General features: G+C 48.2%; 1 protein-coding gene across 2 annotated transcripts in view; it reads right to left on the bottom strand.

Annotated features, from left to right (window-relative positions):
* The window catches only part of LOC138580158 (proteoglycan 4-like), a 1,214,734-nt gene that overhangs the window by 438,026 nt on the left and 752,340 nt on the right, over positions 1 to 24,368 (bottom strand). The window lies entirely within an intron of this gene.

Below are 24,368 nucleotides of genomic sequence, written 5' to 3'. Positions count from 1 at the left end.
TTGTTAATGCCTAGTGCCGCTCTCAAGGCATTATTTTGTAATGTTTGTAGTCTCTGGGTTATTTTTTTATTAGCTCCAGAGTATAGGGCATTACAATAATCTACTCTGGAAAGAATTAAGGCTCTGGCCAGGATTAGACAACTCTTGTTGGAGAGGAAAGGTTTACTGGCTCTAATCAGTTTGCACGTGTAGGCCGTGGAGGAGGCAAGGGATTTTAGCTGTTTGTCAAAAGATAGGGTAGAATCAAGATAGAATCCCAGGGTTTTAACATCCTTGGATACTTGGATGATGTTCCCGTCTATGTTGAAGGAGGCAAATTCCTGTCCTAGTTTTTTGATATTGGCTCGGGTACCTAAGATGATCAACTCTGTCTTATCATCGTTTAGACAAAGGCTGTGAGTGGCCATCCATGCCTGGATGATAAGGTATACCTTGTTCACCAATTCCGTGTCCTTAGCATGATCTCCAGAAAGCGGGAGGAGGATCTGTGTATCATCTGCGTAGTTAGTATAGGTGATACCAAGATGATCCAGATCGTCGAACAATGGCTTGGTGAAAATGTTGCATAGAGTTGGGGATACGCAGGAGCCCTGAGGGACACCACACGAGATCGGGGTGGGATCTGCCTCCGCAGAGGGAGAGAAGACTCGCATCGTTCTCTCGCTCAGGAAAGACTTGATCCATCCAATAGCTTCTGCCGAGAAATGAGCGGCGGAGTCCAGGTGGCTACAGAGGACTCTGTGATCCACCAAATCAAAGGCCGCTGAGAGGTCCAGGAGTAGTAGGAGTACTGTTCTCCCTTTGTCTCTTAGCTCATCGATTTGGGACTTCAAGTCTATAAGGGCAGTTTCTGTTCCGTGTAGGGGTCGGAAGCCCGATTGTCTTTCTCCTAATAGGTTGTGTAGTTCCAGGTGCCTTTGAATTTGGATATAGGCAGCTTTATCCAGAATCTTGAGGAGAAACGGTACCGTCGTGATAGGGCGGTAGTTAGTAGGGATGAGAGGGTCTAATGTCTGCTTCTTTAGGAGAGGGAGAACCCAGGACTGTTTAAGGTTGGCCGGGATCGTACCTGAAGCGAAGGAAGCGTTGATCAGTTTAGCAATAAAGGGGGATAATTCTCTGGCAGCGTCTTTTATCAGCTGTGCTGGGCAGATGTCACCTTTACAGTTTGAAGGTTTAAGCGACAGGATAACTTTTTCTACTTCCAGGGTGGTCATTTTGGAGAAGTGGAAGGTGTTACTATGCCCCAATGAGTTCTTGGTATGAGGCGGATCCTGAATTTTGAGTGCATTTTTTTTTTGCTTGATTTTATTTTGGAGTGTGATGATTTTATTGGTAAGGGCTTGCTGGATATCCGTACACCAAGGTTTGTCCTTGGTGCAGGTGTCCTGAGTGGCAATGGGGGACTCAAGTTCCTTTAGAATCGAGAAGAGCTCTTTCATACTGGAGTTGGATTTCGCTATGCGGTCATCATATGAATTACGTTTTGCCTGGCAGACTTCTTTTTTATACAGTGAGGAGAGAGTGGAACGTTTGGCTTTGTTGTCCGCTGATGGACAAAGCCTCCAAGCGGTTTCACTCTTTCTTTTTAAGATACGTAGATCTTTTAACTGTGGAGTAAACCATTTGTTTAGATGAGCTTTCGGCTTACTCGGTCTAAGCTTGAGAGGGGCCACTTTGTCTAAGGTAGTGAGCATGATGGAGTTAAATTCTTGCACTAGGATACTGGGGTTTAGGTTCTCTGATAGCGCATTAAGGGTTGGTAATATAGCTGGGATTACTTTCTCTAGGGTGATGCATTTTTTATTTCTTGTTAAGCAAGGAGGTGCTGGTGGGGGGGTCGTGGGGTTGGGTCTGGCGGTAACTAAATTAAAGGACACCAGGGAATGGTCTGTCCAGGGTAGGGGCATTATAGATGAGATAGTCGTTGTACAGTTACAGTCAGCTATCCAGTCCAAGGTTCTTCCCTTCAGATGCGTAGGCTTATCAACTCTTTGAGTTAAGCCGAGTGAGTGAATAGAATTGGCTACCAGTGTAGCATTAGTATCTGTAGTATCATGGAGGCCTAAGTTAAAGTCCCCAAGAAGGATCGATTGAGAGCAAGGTTTAAGGTTATTTGTAAGTAAGATGTGGAGGTCATCTTCGAAAGTGCCTAATGGACCAGGAGGTCTATATAGGAGGTGGATGATAAGGGTTTGGTTATTATTTAGTTGGAGTTTAGCCGATAGCGTCTCACAAGAATGAATCGATTGGGTGGGTACTAGTCTAAGAGAGAGGCTTATTTTAGAGATTATCGCAATGCCGCCACCTCTAGCTCCTACTCGGTCGTGTCTAACTATCGTATAGCCATCAGGGATGGCTAGCATGAGCGCTGGTCCTGCTGCATTATGTAGCCAGGTCTCAGTGACAGCGAGAAAATCAAGGTTGCCTTCTATTATTATGTCGGCAATGTCTAGGGCATGGGCAACAAGCGATCTCACGTTGAGGAGTGCTCCCACAATAGTTGGGGTTTTAGTGACCTCTGTGGCTTGAAGAGGTGGGGTAGTAGACATATTAGGTGTGTTTAAGATATTGCATTGAGTTGGAATAGGTTGTAAAGGTTGTCCGGTATAACACGGTTTGCCAGTTTGCTTGAGGTTGGTTTTGATGTTGCTAGAGGGCAGGGATCTACGGGTGGGTTCATGCAATTTCGAGAGTCTAGCACGGAGTCTTAAGTTCCTACAGGGAGTGTCGCATGGGTGCGATATCAGAAGGGGCTCATTACTCGAGCATACATAGGAGTCAGGAAGGTTAGTGTTGGGGTGTACTGTGGGCTTAAGAGGTGGCAAGGAGTTACATGCGTTGGAATTCGGCATGGTGAGTAGTTGTAGGATAGTCCTCAGTAAGGTTGTATAAATAGCTGGTAGATACATAATTGTATGGAGGTAACCTGTCTAGGTACCACGTTAGTAATTACAGACTAGGCAGTACAGGCAATCAATGGCTCAATGATGCAATACTCAGGTGTGACAGGCTAGGCAGTGCAGGCAATTAATGGCTCAAGGAGGCAATACTCAGGCGTGACAGGCTAGGCAGTGCAGGCAATCAATGTCTCAAGGAGGCAATACTCAGGTGTGACAGGCTAGGCAGTGCAGGCAATCAATGACTCAGAGAGGCATTGCTCAAACATAGTTGACTATGGAGGTCCACAAACAGACAGTGCATGCACTCATGATTCAAGAAGGCATTGCTTAGGTCTGGATAGTTCAGGGCGTGCAAATGCAGGCATTCGGAATCAGGGGCATTACTCACATGCAGATCGGTTGTGTGGTGGATAGTGGATGGTGGATAGATAGCTGCAGTGACCAAAGTATTAAGGGCCAGTGGCAACTTGACTGGGCAGCTTGGAAACGTTAGGTGCACTTATTAAACAGGTAGTGGTCTTACCCGATGGTCTAAGTCACTGTAGGCACTCGGGAGTGGACCTGTGGAAGCAGGACCTTCATGCTGGTGCTTTCGTTAATGGGCCAGGGGGACTGGCAGAGGCAGAATCGGCACGAAACAGGCACCCAACAGGCCTTAGAATGGCCTTCGAGCTGGCCGCCGGCGTAATCCGCCTGCCGGCGGATCCAGCTGATGAAATTGAGGCTCAGCCTCGGTTTCACGCCGCGCTGCGCCCGGCATGGGCGAGTCAGGCGCCGTGTGGGGACAGGGTCAGGCAGGCCCTGTCCGAGTTGCCCGCTCGGCGCGTGGATCCTCTGCTGGGCTGGGGGTGCTGGGGGTGCTCCTGCCCTCGTCCCACGATGAAGAAGGGTGGAGTGGGGGGTTTGCAGGCACCCAACAGGCCTTAGAATGGCCTTCGAGCTGGCCGCCGGCGTAATCCGCCTGCCGGCGGATCCAGCTGATGAAATTGAGGCTCAGCCTCGGTTTCACGCCGCGCTGCACCCGGCATGGGCGAGTCAGGCGCCGTGTGGGGACAGGGTCAGGCAGGCCCTGTCCGAGTTGCCCGCTCGGCGCGTGCATCCTCTGCTGGGCTGGGGGTGCTGGGGGGGCTCCTGCCCTTGCCCCACGATGAAGAAGGGTGGAGTGGGGGGTTTGCAGGCACCCAACAGGCCTTAGAATGGCCTTCGAGCTGGCCGCCGGCGTAATCCGCCTGCCGGCCGATCCAGCTGATGAAATTGAGGCTCAGCCTCGGTTTCACGCCGCGCTGCGCCCGGCATGGGCGAGTCAGGCGCCGTGTGGGGACAGGGTCAGGCAGGCCCTGTCCGAGTTGCCCGCTCGGCGCGTGGATCCTCTGCTGGGCTGGGGGTGCTCGGGGGGCTCCTGCCCTCGCCCCACGATGAAGAAGGGTGGAGTGGGGGGTTTGCAGGCACCCAACAGGCCTTAGAATGGCCTTCGAGCTGGCCGCCGGCGTAATCCGCCTGCCGGCGGATCCAGCTGATGAAATTGAGGCTCAGCCTCGGTTTCACGCCGCGCTGCGCCCGGCATGGGCGAGTCAGGCGCCGTGTGGGGACAGGGTCAGGCAGGCCCTGTCCGAGTTGCCCGCTCGGCGCGTGGATCCTCTGCTGGGCTGGGGGTGCTGGGGGGCTCCTGCCCTCGCCCCACGATGAAGAAGGGTGGAGTGGGGGGTTTGCAGGCACCCAACAGGCCTTAGAATGGCCTTCGAGCTGGCCGCCGGCGTAATCCGCCTGCCGGCGGATCCAGCTGATGAAATTGAGGCTCAGCCTCGGTTTCACGCCGCGCTGCACCCGGCATGGGCGAGTCAGGCGCCGTGTGGGGACAGGGTCAGGCAGGCCCTGTCCGAGTTGCCCGCTCGGCGCGTGGATCCTCTGCTGGGCTGGGGGTGCTGGGGGGGCTCCTGCCCTCGCCCCACGATGAAGAAGGGTGGAGTGGGGGGTTTGCAGGCACCCAACAGGCCTTAGAATGGCCTTCGAGCTGGCCCCCGGCGTAATCCGCCTGCCGGCGGATCCAGCTGATGAAATTGAGGCTCAGCCTCGGTTTCACGCCGCGCTGCGCCCGGCATGGGCGAGTCAGGCGCCGTGTGGGGACAGGGTCAGGCAGGCCCTGTCCGAGTTGCCCGCTCGGCGCGTGGATCCTCTGCTGGGCTGGGGGGTGCTGGGGGGGCTCCTGCCCTCGCCCCACGATGAAGAAGGGTGGAGTGGGGGGTTTTCGGTAGTACAATAGATAAATGTTTATGAAAGACAGTTGGAATTTTTGGTATGAAATGAGGGTTGGGTGCCAACACCACCTTGTCTTTGAAAAATCTCAAGTATGGAGGATCAATGACTAATGCTTGTAGTTCCGAAAGTCGTCTTGCCGAAGTGATAGCCACCAAAAAAGCCAACTTCCACAATAAGAATTTTAAAGATGAAGATGACATAGGTTCGAAAGGAGCTTTCATTAGTTCTGTCAATACCAGGTTAAGACTCCAGTTAGGAGGAAACTTTTTAGTTGGGGGAAAAGTATGAAATAAAGCTTTCATAAAGTGTTTAATTAGCCGATCACTAAACAGTGGTGTTGAATGCCTTTTACGAGTGAATCTCGAAATGGCTGCCAGATGAACCTTTATCCACGAAAAAGACAGACCTCTTTCTGCTAAATGCAGCAAATATGGAAGAAGCTGCTCCGGAACGATATTCAGAGGCTCCAAACCTGGTTGATCCTTACACCACATGCAGAATATCCTCCACTTACATGCATACGAAGTGTTCGTGGACAGAGCCCGTGCGGCTTGCAAAATTTGACGGCAGTCCGATGAAATGGTTAGGGTACCAAATTCCGAGAAGTCAGGAGTCAGGCTGTCAGGCTGAGACCGTCCGGATCGTGATGCCACACTGTCCCCTTGTCCCGAGACAGAAGGTTCGGAATCTTCTGGAGTCTCACCGGTTGCGCTATCAATAGCTGGAGCAGGTCGGAGAACCACGACTGTCTCGCCCAATAGGGAGCCACCAAGATAACCCGACATGGGTATCTGTGAATCCATTGCAGAGTGTCAGAATCACCAGGTGAGTAACCTCCTTTCCCAACCTCCTCCTCACCTGAACCTTCTGAGATGTTGTCCTTGGTTTCTGTGGTGGGTCTTCTCTTAGCTTTCTTGTCTTCGGCAGGCAACTGCCTTTGGGATGTCTTCTTCTTCTTATCGCGTAAATAAGGCCTGGCTCCCTCAGAGGCCACCTTGACAGGGAAGGAACACCTGCCCAAGGGGAACCCCGAGGAGCCAAACCTCCAATGGCAGGGAAAAAGCCGAAAAGGCACAAAAAACCCTGGTAGGATGTATTCTTTTCCTTGAGATGGATAGTCAAAGACTGTAGATGAATTGGAGTCTTTTCTTAGCAACTTCCGGTGTTGATGCGGAAAACGGTATAAGGAAGCTTGGACTTCGATAGGAGTCTGAAGAAGGGAATATATACAGAAACAGTTCCCACTTACCAAGAGCTCTGGCAGACCCCAGAGAGTGAAGGTACCCAAGTCGTGATGCCTAAAATAAACAGCTCCGTGACCGCGAACAAGAGGGGAGTGCCGCGGCGCTGTGAAATGAAAAGGGAAACAGTGCCGCGGTCAGGGAAAGAAAACAGAAACAATACCGCTGCAACAATACCGAGTAAGTGGGAAATACAGAACGAGCGGACAGGACAGAAAGAAAGTAACGAAGGAAGGCAGAAACCAGAACACAGGCGAGAAGGGAGAGAATACAAGATATGAAGGGCAGAGTGAACGGAGGGAAGAAAAGCCAAAGGCTAAGCGGGAAACTCTGTGGAAGGACGATCCGTAGCTCACAGCGTTGAAGAGTCTGAAGGAAACACAGTTACAACGCGCCGGAAAGGGGGCGTGGTTGTGTCTTATAGTCCAGCGACGCCATATTGGGTGAGGACTAGACCGAAGTATACTATATTTAGAGACGCCATGAGCTCCACAGCTTCCATGGACGGATCCTGACACAGAGTCTGTTGTATGAGTGGAAATGGGGGAAAAGCGTACACAAACTTGTCCGTCGACGGGAAGGAGAATGCTTCCCCCAGTGAATCGGGATGTGGCCACCTGCTCGCGTACTGTGCACATTTCTTGTTTTCTCTCGTCGCGAAGAGATCCAGGAAAGGTTGCCCCCATTTTTTTAAAACCTTCGCCAGCTGTTGCTCGTCCAATTCCCATTCGTGCAGCCGATTCATCTCTCTGCTGAGAGAGTCCGCTTGTACATTTTTTACTCCCGAAAGATGGTAGGCCAATATACTTATCTTTTGTTTTAGAGCCCAATGCCATATTTCTTGAGCTTCGGTCACGAGAGTCCTGGAACGGGTACCTCCTTGCTTTCTTAGGTAGAACATTGTCGTCATATTGTCTGTCAATGTTCTCACTACCAATCCTTTTTTGTGTGGTAGAAAGGACTTCAGGGCCCAACGCACCACCCTCAACTCCAGCACGTTGATATGAAGGGCTGACTCTTCTGACGACCACAGACCTTGCACTTGTAGAGATCCCAGATGTGCTCCCCATCCTGTCAGAGACGCATCCGTCACTATTGTCATTTGAAATACTGGCTCCTGCAGGGGCATCCCTCGCAATAGATTTTCGAAGAGTTACCACCATCGAAGTGCTCGTAGCAGCTCGTTGCTGATAGTCAATTTGTCTGCAAAGCCCCCGACTCTGGGACCATCGGTCCGTCAGGAATTCTTGAATTGGTCTCATGAAGAGACAACCGTTGGTTACTAAGGGGATACACAACGCCATGGCCCCTAGTAGTGACATATATCTCCTCACCGACACTCTGGTGTTGACTTTCCACTCTTTTGCCTGTAGCCTGAGCTTGTGAACCCTCTCCACCAATGGTTTCACCAACCCTGACTGGGTCTCGAACTCCGCACCCAAAAACACTAAGAGGACTTTTCGAAGTTGATCGCAAATCCTAACTGTTGCAGAAGTTGCATGGTGGCCTTTAGACTTGCTTGTGTCTTTATTGGGGACGGCCCCCTTACCAACCAATCGTCCAGATAAGGGTAAACATGATGACCTTGTTTTCTTAACCAAGCTGCCACTGGAGTCAAGCACTTTGTGAATGTCCTGGGAGATTACTTTAATCCGAATGGGAGTACTTTGAACTGATAGTGGGTCCGTCCGACTACAAACCTCAGGAAGTTTCTATGTCGTCGATGCATTGGTATATGAAAATATGCGTCCTGCAGATCTAACGACGCCAGAAAATCCCCCTGTTGGATAGATCGGATAACTTCCTGAAGTGTGAGCATCTTGAACTTCAGATTTCTTAGTGTCTTGTTGAGATCTCGAAGATCTAGAATGGGACGCCACTTGCCGTTGGTTTTTTTTACAACAAAGTATCGGGAGTAAACTCCTTGACCTCTCTCGGACACCGAGACCAATTCTATAGCCCCTTTTTGTAGCATAAGTACTACTTCTTGTTGTAGTATTTGCAGATGGGGCTGAGCTGAAAACACTGGTGGAATGTGTGATGGCCTGCTTTTGAACTGCAAAGAATGGCCTAGCTTCACTGTGTCCAATACCCACCTGTCTGATGTTATCCTCTCCCACTCGTCAACATGGCGAGACACCCTGCCTCACAGGACGTTCTAAAACTCGTCATTGCTGGTTCTTTGACTGTTTGGCCTTCGTGGACGATGGATAACCTCCTCTTCTTCTTGAAGCCTGATAGTCTCGACCTCTTCGAGCAGTTTGGGTAGCCCGCCTATAGCCTTGAGAGGAGTACGACGGCCTACTGAAGGTCCGGTCCCTGGATGACACGAATCAGGAATTTCCTGACGCTCCTCTAAAGGGGCGAAACGAACAAAAACTTCTCCCACTCTGAAGGGCTCCAAGAGAGCGTACCGTGTCCGAGTCTTCTTTCATGCCTTTCAAGGCCTCGTCTACTTTCTCTCCAAAATGTTGTTCCCCTTCAAAAGGCATATCAAGCACTTTATGTTGTACTTCTGTTGCTTGCCTCCTCAAAACCACTTCATTGTTAATTTGTTTAAAACCTGATTCCGCCAGGTCTACGGCGATGTTTATCATGTGATTTGATGCCTCTTCCCCCTCACGCACCAGCAACATAGCCGATTTTCTATGTTCGTCCGGTAGATGTTACAGTATGGGGGATAAACGATGCCACATCTCGCTGTCATATCTCGCCCTAATAGCCAGAGAGTTGGCTGCCTTTACCGTTGTTGCTCCTATCGAAACTACTTCCTTGCCAAAGGCATCTTGTCTCCTGGCCTCGCTATCCGGAGCAGTTGTACATTTATGTTGTGACCTTGCCTTTCTTGCAGCAGCTGCCGATGCCACCGATTCTGGAGAAGGTTGAGAAGACAAACATTTTGGAGTAGACTCAGGAGCTTTATATTTCTTTTCCAGTCTACCTTTAACCGTAGGCTCCGATAATGGATGGTGCATTGTTCGTAACCCCTCTTGCCATACATGATCTAAAATGGGGACCGAAAATACCAACTTTCTCCTCTTCCCCATATGATCAACCAAGAAACGGTCTTTCTTTTCTTCCTCCTGGGCCAGGCCAAACTCGGTACATGCCTTACCCACCATCGTGTGGAAGGAACCGATGTCATCCGGCGGTGACGGTTGAGCCGGACTTCTTGGAGCTTCCATCTCAGCATCCGACTCCCATGTCAGGTCCGTAGAAGGGGATGAAGATATGTCTGATAAAGACTCTTCTCGTTCCGACTCGGACTCTGGTAGTTCTCCTTCCTCCGGGCGCGAACCGGGATGGCTGTTGATGTCGTAGCCATCGGCCGGTGGGAAGGGCCTGGCTCGTCGTCGGCTGGGGTAGTATGTGACCCTGCCGGGGCACTAACTTGAGGCAACTTCGCATCCAATCTACTCAATAGAGTCTGTAATGTAGACAATACCTCCAAGGATAATACAGCCTGGGGATTGAGTAAAGGAGCTGTAACTGGGATACTTCGCCCACTCGAGAGCGTCAACGAGCTGACCCCTTGTAATCCAAGCTCCGTAGGTCCAACCACTGGTTCACGGTCATCTTCCACGGATGATATGGAAAATGTCGCCTCCTGCTGCAACAGGGTCTCTGGTAAGATTGGATCGTACACATCCAGTTGCCAGCCTTCCTGCGGGGCCTCGATCGACGATGCCAACTTCTTGACAGTCGTCGTCATTGCTGTCTGACTCGAAGGAGCTACTGAAGGGACGATCTGCATCAATGGTAATGAGAGTGTCGACGATCAAACTCCCGTCGACCAACAACGGTGGATGTTGCGCCAAATCCTGAGGCGCTCTTGCCTTTTTTGAGCTTGACTTGTGTTTCGACAAATCTCGACTCGAGGATGACCTATGATGGTCACCTGAGGAGGTCTTTGACAGGTCTTTTCGATCCTTTTTTGATGAGGAGGAAGAAGACGAAGAAGACTTCTTGGCCGGAGGTTCTGCAGATACAGAACGGCGGAGACCACCAGAGATTTAGCCCTCGAGGCCAAACTATGTGTAGACCCTACCTCCGAGGGGGGGGTACACTCCCGCTCGGTCATTCAGCCACGTCACCAGCCGTCTATTTCGGTCTTTCAGGGTCTTCTGCGAGAAGTCTTTACAAATTTCACAACTGTCCGCCGAATGATGAGGGTGGAGACAATACAGACAGTCCATATGTCCATCTCCTTCGTACACCTTTTTTAATCCACATGTAGCACACTGACGGAATAGAGCCTTCCCAGACATTGGGAAAGAAATGAAAACATCAACCTTGTAAAATAGCAGATGACACGAGGTGATCCCACTACTTTGGAAGATGGTTGAAATCTGAAGGGAGCCGCGGGGGCAGGGATATTTATACGGCTACGTCCTATTGGCGCAGGTAGGACACAAAAGTGCCGAAATCTTTTCCCATGGAAATCATCTTTATAAATGTACCGAGGGTTCCCAGTCTGACAACGGGGAATATTCTAAGCATGTGAATCCACGAAAGATCCAATGCTGGAGAAAATGTAAAAAGAATAAAATATACATTTTTCTAATATTTTTTAATCATTTTTTCTAAGTGGTCTGCAATGCCTGGATGTGTGTGTTTGTCTTTTCGAAATGTTCAGCATACTTCCCAACATACTACAAACCTGTAATTTGGCGTTTGGGTAAGTTCCATGGTGTAGCAATTTCAAAAGTATAAGATGTACACATTTTGCTAATTATTGCGGCCTGCAATGCTTGGATATGTGTGTGTGTGTGTGTGTGTCTGTTTGAAAAGGTTCAGCATACTTTCCAACATGCTACAAATCTGGAATTTGGCATGTGGGTTCCATGGTGTAGACAATGTAAAAAGTATAAAATATAGATTTTTCTAATTTTCTTCTTTTTAAGGCATCTGCAGTGCTTGGATATGGGTGTGGGTGTGTCTGTTCGACATGTCCAGCATACTTCCCAACATGCTACAAACTTATCATTTGGCAATTGGCATGTGGGTAGGTTCCATGATGTAGATAATGTAACAAGTATAAAATATACCTTTTTCAGATTTATTTTGAGCGGTCTGCAATGCTTATCCCTGACATATGGCTCTTTGCGCCGTAGTTCTGTCGTAGTTCTATGTTCATTGTTCCTAAAGTTCAGCAGTTCATTGTTCCTAAACTTTCCACACTATCAGCATTATAGATGACATTAGCGGCACTCACTTTTGAAGTCATGCGGGTGACACAATACAGTGCTTTTGTAGTGATGCGGGTGATAGGAAACGGTGCATGTCTCTTCAATAGTATCCGGAATGACGTTGTCTGTCACATCGTTGCAAATCTTTCAAGACAATTACAGAAACTTTATTTTTCCACTGAAGTTGATGAATGTATGCCATCTCAACAATACAAAGCTTACATACTTAAGCCGTACATGTACGGGTACGGCACTTCAAGTTTACATGCTTCAGCCCTACACGTATGGCACTTATGTTGAGGTCGCTGCCGCCTCGGCTGTACAACAGGACACCAATAATGTTGCTGCGCAATCTCAAGGCTCCAACTCAAAGTAGCTAGAACCGATTTACAGGATTCAAGCTTTTCTCATGGCCAGCTTTATGTGGCTTGCGCCATAGTTGGAAACAAAGACAATTTGTTCACACTAGCTCCTACAGGAAAGACTAGCAATATTGTCTACAAAGAAGCATTGGTTTACTTAATTAAATAAACTTCAAACTAGGACTGAAGTGGGATTTACTGTGCGAAGTAAGCTATGAATAAGTCCTCATTACAACCATACTCTTTCCTCAAAATGTTAATACAACTATTAATTTATTCTCTGGTTGGGTTGTTATATGATTCGTGCATGTTTCAAGTCATCGCTATAAAACTCAATGTTATGTTAGTCCTGTGATTTACACTTTTTTACATATTATTGGATCACATTGTCTCAACATGTTAATTTTTTCAATCTTGCCAATTATTTTGACATAAAAGCGTTCCAGGCTAGTCAACAAAGTAGGCTTTCACTTACTTTTTGTATTGTATTGTTTATTTATAAAGCACTTATACACAAAACGAGTGCTTCAAAGTGCTCCAGGACGGATGGGGAACATGGGATGCAATCATTCATAAGGCCTTGGAATTTCAGAATGATATACCATAATAAGCATACTAGGCCTGACGATCAAGTGCGTTACCCGGTAGTTGGGGGGAGGAGGGCGGGCGGGGAGGAGAGCATCAGGAGTGGGCAGAGGTGGAAACAGAGTTGTGGCACAGGGCGGTGTATAGGGGCCTGAAGGAAACCAGCGTTGATGTTGCAGCATGGAACACACTAGTCCAGCAGATGTTTGCGCCCTCTGATGATATGCCACCGTGAAGCTTGCGCTGCAAAGCAGAGGGTCTGAGGGCATGGTTGTATGAAGGAGCAGGGAGCTAGAGGGAGGAACGTGAAGGCTGGGGGGGCAGGCGCTGGGAGGGTCTGAAATGCATTTGTTTTGTTGGTTCAATGTTCAGAGGTTTGGGCAGTTTAGCCCGGCCCGTCTGCACGCAGGCTTGCAAATATAGGTCGGATTGACCCAGAAGGTACGCCAGACACAAAGCTTACAGGAAAGAGACTAACAGATGCACTACGCATAGAGACATTGATGGCACTTTGGGCATTGGGACTTGATCATTTGCCCCTCATCTTTGTTCGAAACGCTTGCAGCTGCTAGCCATTTCCGATATTCTTTATTCATGTGTTCTTTATGTTTGTTTGATGGAAATGTTAATAAAAAGAATTTAAAAAATAATAATAATAATAATAATTTTCCCAAAGGAAGCTGTCTATGATCTGTGGCAGGCCGGAAAGAGACAGACACTCGGAAGACATGATTCAAATTATTTAATGAAACTTGTAAGTAGAAGGCCTAACTTTCCCTATTATTAGAGTGAATACCCTACCTAGCGTTAGAAATTAAAGGTGCTCCATTTAAACTAACCCTATCTGACCCTACCACCATATTTAACTAACTTAAATAGACAAAGGGAATGTCTTGTCTTCGACTGGTCTCTTCAGTTGCTTTCATAATACTCTTTATTTATAGATTTTCTCTCTGATACAGATATTTCTTGATATTATCTCCTTGGGTAGTCTGTGAGACTCATTCTTGCAGAACTTCAAAAATACTCTTAAACTTTGTAGTTTCTGTGGGGCTATGTTTAGAACATCTTCCTCTCAGATATTTCCTCACACTGTGATTATTACTTATTTATACTTCCCAGTCTTTCTTTCCACCATTTTCCTTAGGTGGGCTTCTCTTGACCCCTCTTTAACCAGCTGTTGTGATAACTTATCTGTCTTACAGTGGCTCTTTGGTTAGCTTGTTCATTCAGGCATTTTATATCTTGTTTTTCATTTGATTCTGCGTTAGACTTCCTCCAGTCTTGAACGTGTAAGGAAGGTGGTTTCTTCCCATCCCCCATCTGGGTTGCTTAACTCTTTCTTTTCTATGCTTTTCTCTTTTTATCATACTTGATTTTCTCCTTCATATCTCGTCCTGTGAACTGGGGCAAGTTTTTCCCTTCATAGCATAATCCTCCTCCTTGGCTGGGTTATTTGTTACTTTTTTAAAACTCCAATTACACAATTCTAGTTCTATTTTCACGTCCTTAGGACTGGAACGAGTTTCTTCCAATCTACAACGGTGTCCCGGCGGCCTCCCGCTTCTCCCAGTTCCCCTGGTACCTCTCTCTGTGCTGGTGGTGGCAGCGGGTCAGACTCTTGCTCAATATTGCTTTCTCACTCTAAATAATGTAATATCCTAAATAATGTACTCTCTCCCTATATAACTTTAGCTTTTGTTGGGATGTTGTAGTGACTAAGCTTCCCCTGGACTCTGAGTTGAATGCTTAGAATGTTGGAGTGAGTGACAGAGAATGCAGCCTGAGAGAATGTTGATGTATTAATGTGTTCTGTAAGAGTCAGTTGGAGATGTAGATCCCTGAGAGAGGATGCTGGTGCATGTTGCTTTAAGCTTAGGTGTACCTGACTTGATGTACTTGATGATATGTACAAGAACTTAATTAAAGAAGTATATAGTACATCAGAAGATGTCAGAGTCATCTAAGGCAGAACTCAATCTTTACAATGGCGACGAGGATGCTGGTGGTGCTGAGGGGGACAGCACAAAGGAAGGGCCATGCACCGCCCCCCAAAATGAAGACCCTCTCTCAGGTTGGGGTGGCGCTAAATGCTAGTAGGTGCCAGGGCGGAGGGTCCAGCGAGTCTGCCAGCTGGCAGGACAGACAGAAGACAGTGAGTGACAAGAAGCTGCATGGCAAAGTGAACTTTGGTGGGGCTAAGGGACCATTTAGCAGAAAAGAAAGGGCTTGGAGACCATTGCTGTGACCTGAAAGGGCTTGGAGCTCATAGCAGCGATGGAGGGGTTTGGAGCCCATTGCAGCAATTGAAGGGGCTTGGAGCCATTACAGAATTTTTGGAGGGACTGAGGGCCCATAGTAGAGCAGGAGAGGCTGAAGGCAAATTGTAACATTGGTGGGACTTGGAGCCTTTACAGCACTGGGGGAGCTCATTAGTCTGTTTCATTGAGAAGCATATAGAGGTGCTGAAGGAGGTGGCTGCCGTCATTTAGTCACTCGGCAAAGCAAATAATGCCGTGGAAAAGGAAATCCTGACAATGTGCACATAGCATTGCTGTGTAACGTTAGAAGGCTTACCACATTTTTTATGTGGAGCATGCAGCAAAAGTTAAATGGATCACCTTGGGGGGCGTGTGTGAAGTAGTGAAGATGAGGCTGGCAAAGAGGGCTGGCGTATAACGGGAGACCTACTCTGTAGAGTAAGGTACAGTGAGAGATTTGCTGTGACTGCAGCGACCGTTGGTACAGGGAGCTCCATCTCTTCTGGCGGTTGAAGAGGACTGATGACGTGGATTAGAACACTTGGGGTGATGGCGATGGTCGCAGCGTTAGAAGTCAGTGTTTTAGTTCTGTTGATGCGGAGATAGGAAGAAGTTGGAATGTTAAAGAACAAGAAGTTACTTCTTACCTGGTAACGTTCTTTCGATGGGATGTTCCTCCGACGTATTGCTTATCTTGATAGATTACTTCCAGCTTGCTGGCCTCGGAAATTATTTTTCAGTAGAGGGCGCTGTGCGTCGACGTCCCTCGAGTTGGTGTCCCTCGACAGCCTCCGTATCGGCGCCAACGTCATCTTGCTCAGTTCCGTTATGAAGCTTAAGAGTATCTGTGCATGAATTGGTTATTGACCTTAAAGGAGCGCAAGCTGCAACCACAAGGGAAGTTTTATTGAGGGGATGGATGGGAGGGGCGATAAAAAACACGCCGGAGGAGCATCCCATCGAAAGAACGTTACCAGGTAAGAAGTAACTTGTTCTTCGAAGGGATTGTGTCCTCCGACGTATTCCTCATCTTGATAGACTCCCATAACAGTGGTGTGTAAACGGAGGTGGGAGTAAAATTGCCATATTCCCCTTTAAGAATGAACAGTGTGTAACACAGCTTTGCCAAATCTAGTCTCTTGGCTAGAAGAGGAATCCAGATTGTAGAATTTTGTAAAGGTATGTGAGGACGACCATGTGGCAGCCGCACATATGTCTCAAATCGGTACCCCTCTTTGGAGGGCGGAAGAGGCTGCGATACCCCTGGTTGAATGAGCCCCAAGATTTTGAGGGGGCTCTTTCCCAGCCAATTTGTAACATTCTAGAATGGCTAAAATAATCCATCTAGAAATGGTCTGTTTTGTGATTGGCAATCCTAATTTGTGCCCTGTGTAACCTATGAACAGTTGGTCTGCTTGCCTAATCCTAGCAAGTCTGCTGATATAAAAACTCAAGGCTCGCCTTGGATCCAGCCTATGTAGCCTCTCTTCCTCTTTCCCTGGATGGGGAGGAGGATAGAATGAGGGTAAGGTTATCTTCTGGGTGATGTGGAATTCAGAAACCACCTTTGGGAGGAAATTAGGCTTCACTTGTAGGATAACTTTGTCTTTGTGAAAAATATTATGAGGGGGTTTACAAGATAGGGCTTGTAATTCGCTCACCCTCCTGGCAGATGTCAAAGCCATCAATAAGACAGTTTTAAGGGTGAGAAATCTTAACGAACAAGAGTGGAGTGGTTCAAAAGGAGTACCCATCAGGAAATTTAAGACTAAATTTAAGTCCCATAAGGGAACTTGGAACGGTCTCGGGGGGATAGACATTAGTTAACCCCTTCAGAAATGTTATTACTAAGGGTAATTTGAAATATGGCGGCTCCTCTGCAGTGTGCTTGAAGATCGATAGCGCTGCGAGGTAGCCCTTGATCGTACCAACTTGAAGACCTGAATTCGCCAAATAGAGTAGAAAGGATAACACCAATGGTGTACCACATGAAAAGGGTTCAATATTGTTTTCTCTACACCAGCTGCAAAATTTGTTCCAACGGCAGCGGTATAAAGTCTTTGTTGCTGGCCTTCTGGCTGAAAGCAACACCTCCATGACGTCATCTGGGAGGTCCCAATCCTTGTATCTCAACCTTTCAGAAACCAAGCGTGAAGGTTGAGGGTTCTGATGTCTGGATGAGAACCTGACCTCCGTTCTGCGAGAGAAGATCCTCCCTGTGTGGAAGACGAATCGGAGGGCAGATGGACATGTCCAGAAGGTCCGGGTACCATGTTCTCCTGGCCCATCTGGGGCAATTAGGATCATAGTCTTCCGGAATCTTCTCAACCTCCTGATCATCTGAGGAATGACAGGGACTGGAGGAAACGCGTACAGAAGTGGAAACTCCCAGTCTACCACGAACGCGTCCCCTAGAGCTCCTCTCGGGGGAAATTCCTTTGAACAAAACTGATCGCACTTCCTGTTGATACTGGTGGCGAACAGATCCACTTGAGGGGTTCCCCAAAGGGCAAATATCTCTTGAAGGACTTCCTGAGCTATCTCCCACTCGTAAGAGACTGTGCTCTGCCTGCTCAGAGCATCCGCCATCAAGTTCTTCTCTCCGGCTAATTCAACTGCCGATAGAGAGATTCCTTCTTGAATTGCCCAAAACCAGAGCTGCATCGCCTCTCTGCACAGTGGCAGTGATCCTACGCCTCCTCTTTTGTTGAGGTAGTGCATAGCCACTGTATTGTCCGTCATTATTAGGACATTCTTCCCTTGTACAGATGGCAGAAAAGCCTTCAGCGCTAGTCTGATAGCTCTCAGCTCCAACAGGTTGATATGTAGTCTGGACTCCGATGGAGACCAACGACCGCTGATGGTCAAGTCGTTGGCATGGGCTCCCCACCCCGTGAGTGAGGCATCCGTGACTACTGTTATCTCCGGCCATGGTTGCCAAAACAGTTCTCCTTTCAAAATGTTCTCCCAACAGGCCCACCACTGAAGGTCTCGAGCCACTTTGTCCGGAACCTGAAGGAGATCTGTCATTCTTCCTGAGAATTGCGACCGCTGAGTTCTTAGTGCCCACTGGAGAGATCTCATTCTTAGGCGAGCCTATGGCATAAGGAAGATGCAGGATGCTATGAGGCCTAGCAACCTCAAAAAGTCAAAGGCTGGGAGATGTTGGGCATTTTGAAACTTGGTGACCATCTGCAGAATATCTTGAGCCCTCACCTCTGGTGGCGAGGCTTTCCGCTGGGAAGTGTCCAGGACCGCTCTGATGAACTGGAGTCTCTGTGATGGTATCATCTGTGACTTCATTAAATTGAGGGAGAAGCCCAGTTTGTGAAGGAAGTGGCAGACATAATCTAGCTGAATCTGAGCTTGTTCCGAAGATACAGCTCTGATCAACCAATTGTCTAGGTAGGGGTAGACGTGAATCCCTTCCCTCCTTAAACTTGCAGCCACTACCGACATTAGTTTGGTGAAGACCCTGGGGGCGGAGGTCAGCCCAAATGGCAGAACTCGAAATTGATAATGGGAGTTGCCAATTGCGAACCTCAGGTTTTTCCTGTGTTTGAGATGGATTGGCACATGGAAATAAGCATCCTGAAGGTCCAGAGATACCAGCCAGTCCTGAAGCTGGAGGGCCTGAAGGATCTGAGAAAGAGTTACCATCTTGAACTTGTCCTTCCTGAGGAACTTGTTCAATTCTCGTAAGTCCAAGATAGGTCTCAGTCCTCCGTCCTGCTTCAGTATCAAGAAGTAGGGGGAGTACCAACCCTTGTTCCTCTCCACTACAGGTACAGGTTCTATGGCACCTTTCTCCAGCAGGTCTAGAATCTCCTGCAAAAGGAGCGGATCTGGAAACTTCAAAGAGTTGTTCCTCGGTGGATGGCTCTAAGGGGTGCGTAGAAAAGGCAGGCAGTAACCTTGGGCAACTGTCTCCAATTGTCATGAACCCTCTTGGTTGGCGATGGATGCCGTTGTTACGGCTTCGCCGCCATTAACACTGCCACCACGTTTTTTTCTCACGTTTCTCTGTTTACGGTCTAGTGTTTTTTCCTCTGTTTTTCGTGTCGCCTATTTACTTCCTGCTTCCCATGATTCCTTGCGTTGCATCCGTCTCCTTTCGTTTTCACGGTGAGACGCTTCCAGTGCTTTTCTCTCGCTCGCTCTTGTTCCCCCTTCTGGCGATTTCTCTCCCTTCTTTTCTTCCTTCCTTCCCGTCTCCCTGGCGGCTCCTCTCCTCCGCCAGTTTCCCTCTGCTGCTGCGCTTTTTACGCTTACCGGCTACTTGCCAGTGTTCTTTCCTTCCTTGTCATTTCCTCTCCGGAAGGATCTTCGATTTGTTTACCTAAAGGATCCCGAGGCAATTGAACTTCACTACCAGTACAGCGGCAACTACATCTCTCATCACAATCCACGACTACAACTCAGGGGTTTTTTCCGCCTTTGGGCTTTTTCCCCTTACACGCCTGCATACGGGAACGGAGCCACGGTGGTAACCAATACAGAGTTCCACCACGGCTTCATTCCGTGTCAGAGCATTCACAACGAAGAGTAAAAAGGATTACCTTGCCCACAGACACGGCGTCGGAGCCTCAGACCCTGAAGACTCAGGTGAGGAGAGTGGTGCCTCGGGTGGGAAAGTGAAGCATTTGGACAATACCCTTACGGTGACTTCAAGTCATTCTCCATATTGTGACAGTTTGCAACGCCCGAAGATACCAATGGCTACTCCAGAACAGTTGCAGGATCAAATCCAAGAACTATGGAAAGCTGTACAGACCCTTTCTCAAGAGCTTCAGACTGTTAAGGCAGAAAATGTGGTATTAAAACAATTGGTTTTGGGCAAAGAACCTTCCCCTCCCCCAGAATTGCCACCTATGGCCCTATCTTCGGGGAAGTTCGACGGTTCTCCCAAAAAACTTAAAGAGTTTCTGGAAGCTGCCACTGTTTACTTCACTTTCCGCCCTCATATGTTTTCTTCTGATCAGGCTAAGGTTGGCTTCCTCATTTCGAATATGGTGGGCAATGCCCTTGCGTGGGCTACACCTCTTGTGACAGGAGAAGACCCGGTTCTACAGAATTACGGGAATTTTAAGATTCTTCTCAGAGAATCCTTTGAAAGACATGAACTCACCTACACTGCTTGTGAGGATCTCCTGGATGTTAAACAGGGAGCCTCAGATCTCCTCACCTATATTACTAGATTCAAGACTCTGGCGGCAGGGGCCGGTTGGCCTGAACAGGCACAATTTGCCATTTTTCGTAGAGGTCTCAAAGAGGAGATAAAGGACGAACTAGCCCGGTCTCCCCGACCTGCCTCTTTTTCGGATCTTTTATCCTCGGTCCTACAGATTGAACATCGTCTCCATGAGAGACGTAATGAAAGAAGACGTTACAGAGAAAATCCCTCTACCATAGGGACATCATCCAACACTCTTCCTCCTTCTTCTAAACAGAGTGAAGAACCTATGCAGATTGGAACCACCCGAGCACCACTCACCATGGAAGAAAGAAGAAGACGAAGAGAAAGAGGGCTTTGCGCCTACTGTGGGTCTGACAAACATCTGCTCAAGGACTGTTCCGAACTACCTCCACGGCGTTCGGGAAACGAATCACCCCGGTTTTAAAAGGGACAGAAAACCAGTGGTTATCTAAATCTTCCAGTCCCTACGTTTCTTTGGCTGTATCCACAAAGAAGACACCTGAAGATTCCAGACTCATGGTTATCAATATCAGCGTGATGATCCAAGATCAGCTCGTAGAGACTTTGGCACTCTTAGACTGCGGAGCAGCCGGTAACTTCGTTGATACCTTATGGGTTGACAAGGTGGGCCTCAAAAGGCTAGCTAGACTCGAAGACCAGAAGGTGGAGGGTGTAGATGGTACTCCCTTGTCTTCAGGACCCATAACGCAGACGACGGAGGAGCTAGAAGTCCGAATTTCCCAGCATGTGGAGAGTCTTAAATTTGACATCATTAGAGCAGCCCATTTTCCAGTTATTTTGGGAATCACTTGGCTCAGGAGACATAACCCACAAATAGATTGGGTATCTAATTTGCTACGTTTCGAGTCTGAGTTTTGCAAGAAGCATTGCATTCCTCAACAATCTTATCTACAACTACAGGTCACCCCTGCTTCTTGTCAGGAATCCTCAACTGTCCATAATATGGCACATCTTGGTGAGGCTTTCAGAGAGGTTTTCACAGAAGTCAAGCCAGCACCTTTACCACCCCATCGTCCTGAGGACTGCTCTATTGATCTTGAGCCCAACGCACTGGTTCCGTTCGGTCGTATGTTTTCCTTGTCCAGATCCGAGAAGGAGGTCTTACGATCTTACCTGGACGTGAATCTGCACAATGGCCTCATTCAACCTTCAAAATCTCCTGCCGGAGCTCCTTTTTTCTTCATCTCCAAGAGGGATTCCAAAGAATTACGACCTTGCATTGATTATAGAGGTCTCAACAAGGTCACTGTCAGAGACCGATATCCCATGCCACTCATCACAGACATTCTTGAGGCGGTTCAAGGTGCTCACATTTTCACTAAGCTGGATCTTCGCAATGCATACCATTTATTGCGCATTGCTAAGGGCGATGAATGGAAGACGGCTTTTCGAACACCCTTCGGATTGTTTGAATATAGAGTCATGCCCTTTGGGCTAGTTAATGCTCCCGCAGTTTTCCAAAGATTTATGGACCGCATGTTTTCGGATCTCTTATTTGTTTCAGTGATCATCTATCTAGACGATATTCTTGTATTTTCCATCAACAAGGAAGAACACGAAGAGCATGTCCGGACAGTGCTTTCTCGACTTAAGGAGAACAGTTTACTAGCCAAACCTGAAAAATGCCAGTTCGGGGTCTCGAGCATTCCCTATTTGGGGTTTATTTTGTCTGACCGGGGTATCTCCATGGACCCTCGCAAGGTGTCTGCCATTTTAGAGTGGTCTTCTCCCACCTCTGTCAAAGAGGTTCAGAGATTCTTGGGTTTAACAAACTTTTACAGAAGATTTATACCCCGGTTCTCCGAGATGGTGCTACCTATAACCACACTTCTCAAGAAATCTTCTGGAACCTTTGTGTGGTCATCGACGGCAGAGTCTAGTTTCAGACATCTCAAAACTTTGTTTTGCTCAGCACCCATATTGCTCCAGGCCGATCAAACTAAACAGTTTATCGTGGAAACTGATGCCTCTTCCGCGGCCATTGGTGCTGCCTTGCTCCAGGAGTTCGAAGGTATAGAACATCCAGTCGCCTACCTCTCTCGCACTCTGACCATCAGTCAACTTCACTATACCGTCCTTGAAAAAGAGTTACTAGCTATGAAATTGGCCTGTGAGGAATGGCGACATCTGTTATTGGGTGCCAGTATTCCCTTCATCATTCGCACGGATCATAAGAATCTAAAGGTCCTGCAGTCCCTCGAATGTGCCAACTCTCGCCAGGCGCGATGGGCTTATTTTTTTTCCCAATACGATTTCACCATTACCTATTTACCAGGCTCTCAGAATGTCCTAGCCGACGCCTTGTCTCGCAAGGAGTTGGTTGCTGGTTCGGGCCACCTCTCAACCGAACTTATGTTTCCATCTACTCGCATAGTGGCACCTCTTCACACTTTTTTACAGGAGCTCAAAGAAGCTTCAGAATCTGAACCCTGCTTTAGAGACAAATGCTTGGCGTCTCAGTTTCATACCAAAGATGGTCTCTGGTTCTACAAGAACCGACTTTACATACCTTCAGGACATCTCCGCAAGAGGATTCTCTACTGGTGCCATGACAGCCGAGTTGCAGGACATCGAGGCCAGGCAAACACCATTGAACTCATAAAACGCTCGTTTTTCTGGCCCAATCTTCGACGAGAAGTCCAGTCATACATAAAAGCATGCCCAGTCTGCGCTATGGCAAAGAATCCAACAGGCAAACCGTTAGGTCTCCTTACTCAGCCTGACATACCACAAAGGCCATGGGGGAACTTGTCTACGGACTTCATTGTGGATTTACCCTTATCAGAGTCCTGTTCTTGCATCATGGTAACTATAGACTCATTCACCAAGATGGCCCATTTCTCTCCACTGGAGGGCTTACCTACGGCCAATCGCATGGCCGAAGTTTTTGCCAGAGATATATTTCGTCTTCATGGCTTGCCCGATAAGATTACCTCGGACCGGGGTAGCCAATATATTTCTAAATTCTGGAAAGCCTTGTGTTCCCGGTTAGGTATTGACCGTGCTCTTTCATCTGGCTACCATCCCCAGACTAATGGTCAGACGGAAAGACTCAATTCCACTTTGGAACAATATCTCAGATGCTACATAAATAGACTCCAAGATAATTGGGTACAACTCCTCCCCACGGCAGAATTCACCTACAACAACTCCAAACACTCTGCCACGGGTATCTCTCCTTTTTACTGCAACTACGGACTTCATCCCAAGTCCATTTGGCCCATTGCTTCTCACACCAGTAACTCTCCTGCTGCCGAAGCTGCTTTATCGGAAATTTCTGAGGCTCACCGGACGGCCAGAGACAGTCTAGCGAGGAGCCTTAGAACCTACAAAACCCTTGCTGATCGACATCGCCAAACGGCCCCCACCTGGACTAAAGGGACGAAGGTATGGCTTTCGACCAAATATTTACCAAGGTGGATCCGGTCCTCCAAGTTGTCTCCTCGGTTCCTGGGTCCGTTTCCCATCCTAGAAAGAATCAACCCGGTGGCTTACAAGATTCAACTACCCTCCTACCTTCGCCGGGTGCACCCGGTGTTTCATACCTCCCTTCTCAAAGAATCACGAACTGAACCACATTTTAGGTCTAAACCCTTGCAAGACATTTCACCTAGAGACTCCCAAGAGGTGTATGAAGTTTCTAAAATTCGTGACTCCCGCTATTACCGGGGACGTTTACAATATCTCATTTCCTGGAAGGGGTATCCCAGGTCTGAAGATTCCTGGGAACCTGTGCATTTTGTCAAAGCGCCCCGCCTAGTAGCTAAATTTCATCGGAGCCATCCTAGTAAGCCGGGCGGGGTGGGCAGTAAGAGGGGGCATACTGTCATGAACCCTCTTGGTTGGCGATGGATGCCGTTGTTACGGCTTCGCCACCATTAACACTGCCACCACGTTTTTTTCTCACGTTTCTCTGTTTACGGTCTAGTGTTTTTTCCTCTGTTTTTCGTCTCGCCTATTTACTTCCTGCTTCCCATGATTCCTTGCGTTGCATCCGTCTCCTTTCGTTTTCACGGTGAGACGCTTCCAGTGCTTTTCTCTCGCTCGCTCTTGTTCCCCCTTCTGGCGATTTCTCTCCCTTCTTTTCTTCCTTCCTTCCCGTCTCCCTGGCGGCTCCTCTCCTCCGCCAGTTTCCCTCTGCTGCTGCGTTTTTTACGCTTACCGGCTACTTGCCAGTGTTCTTTCCTTCCTTGTCATTTCCTCTCCGGAAGGATCTTCGATTTGTTTACCTAAAGGATCCCGAGGCAATTGAACTTCACTACCAGTACAGCGGCAACTACATCTCTCATCACAATCCACGACTACAACTCAGGGGTTTTTTCCGCCTTTGGGCTTTTTCCCCTTACCCGCCTG

This window comes from Ambystoma mexicanum, chromosome 3p, assembly GCF_040938575.1.
Source record: "Ambystoma mexicanum isolate Mex_15411 chromosome 3p, UKY_AmexF1_1, whole genome shotgun sequence".
NCBI classification, from domain to species: domain Eukaryota; kingdom Metazoa; phylum Chordata; class Amphibia; order Caudata; family Ambystomatidae; genus Ambystoma; species Ambystoma mexicanum.
The sequence above is the reverse complement of the archived record's forward strand: the minus strand, read 5'-3'. Positions and strand labels throughout refer to the sequence as shown.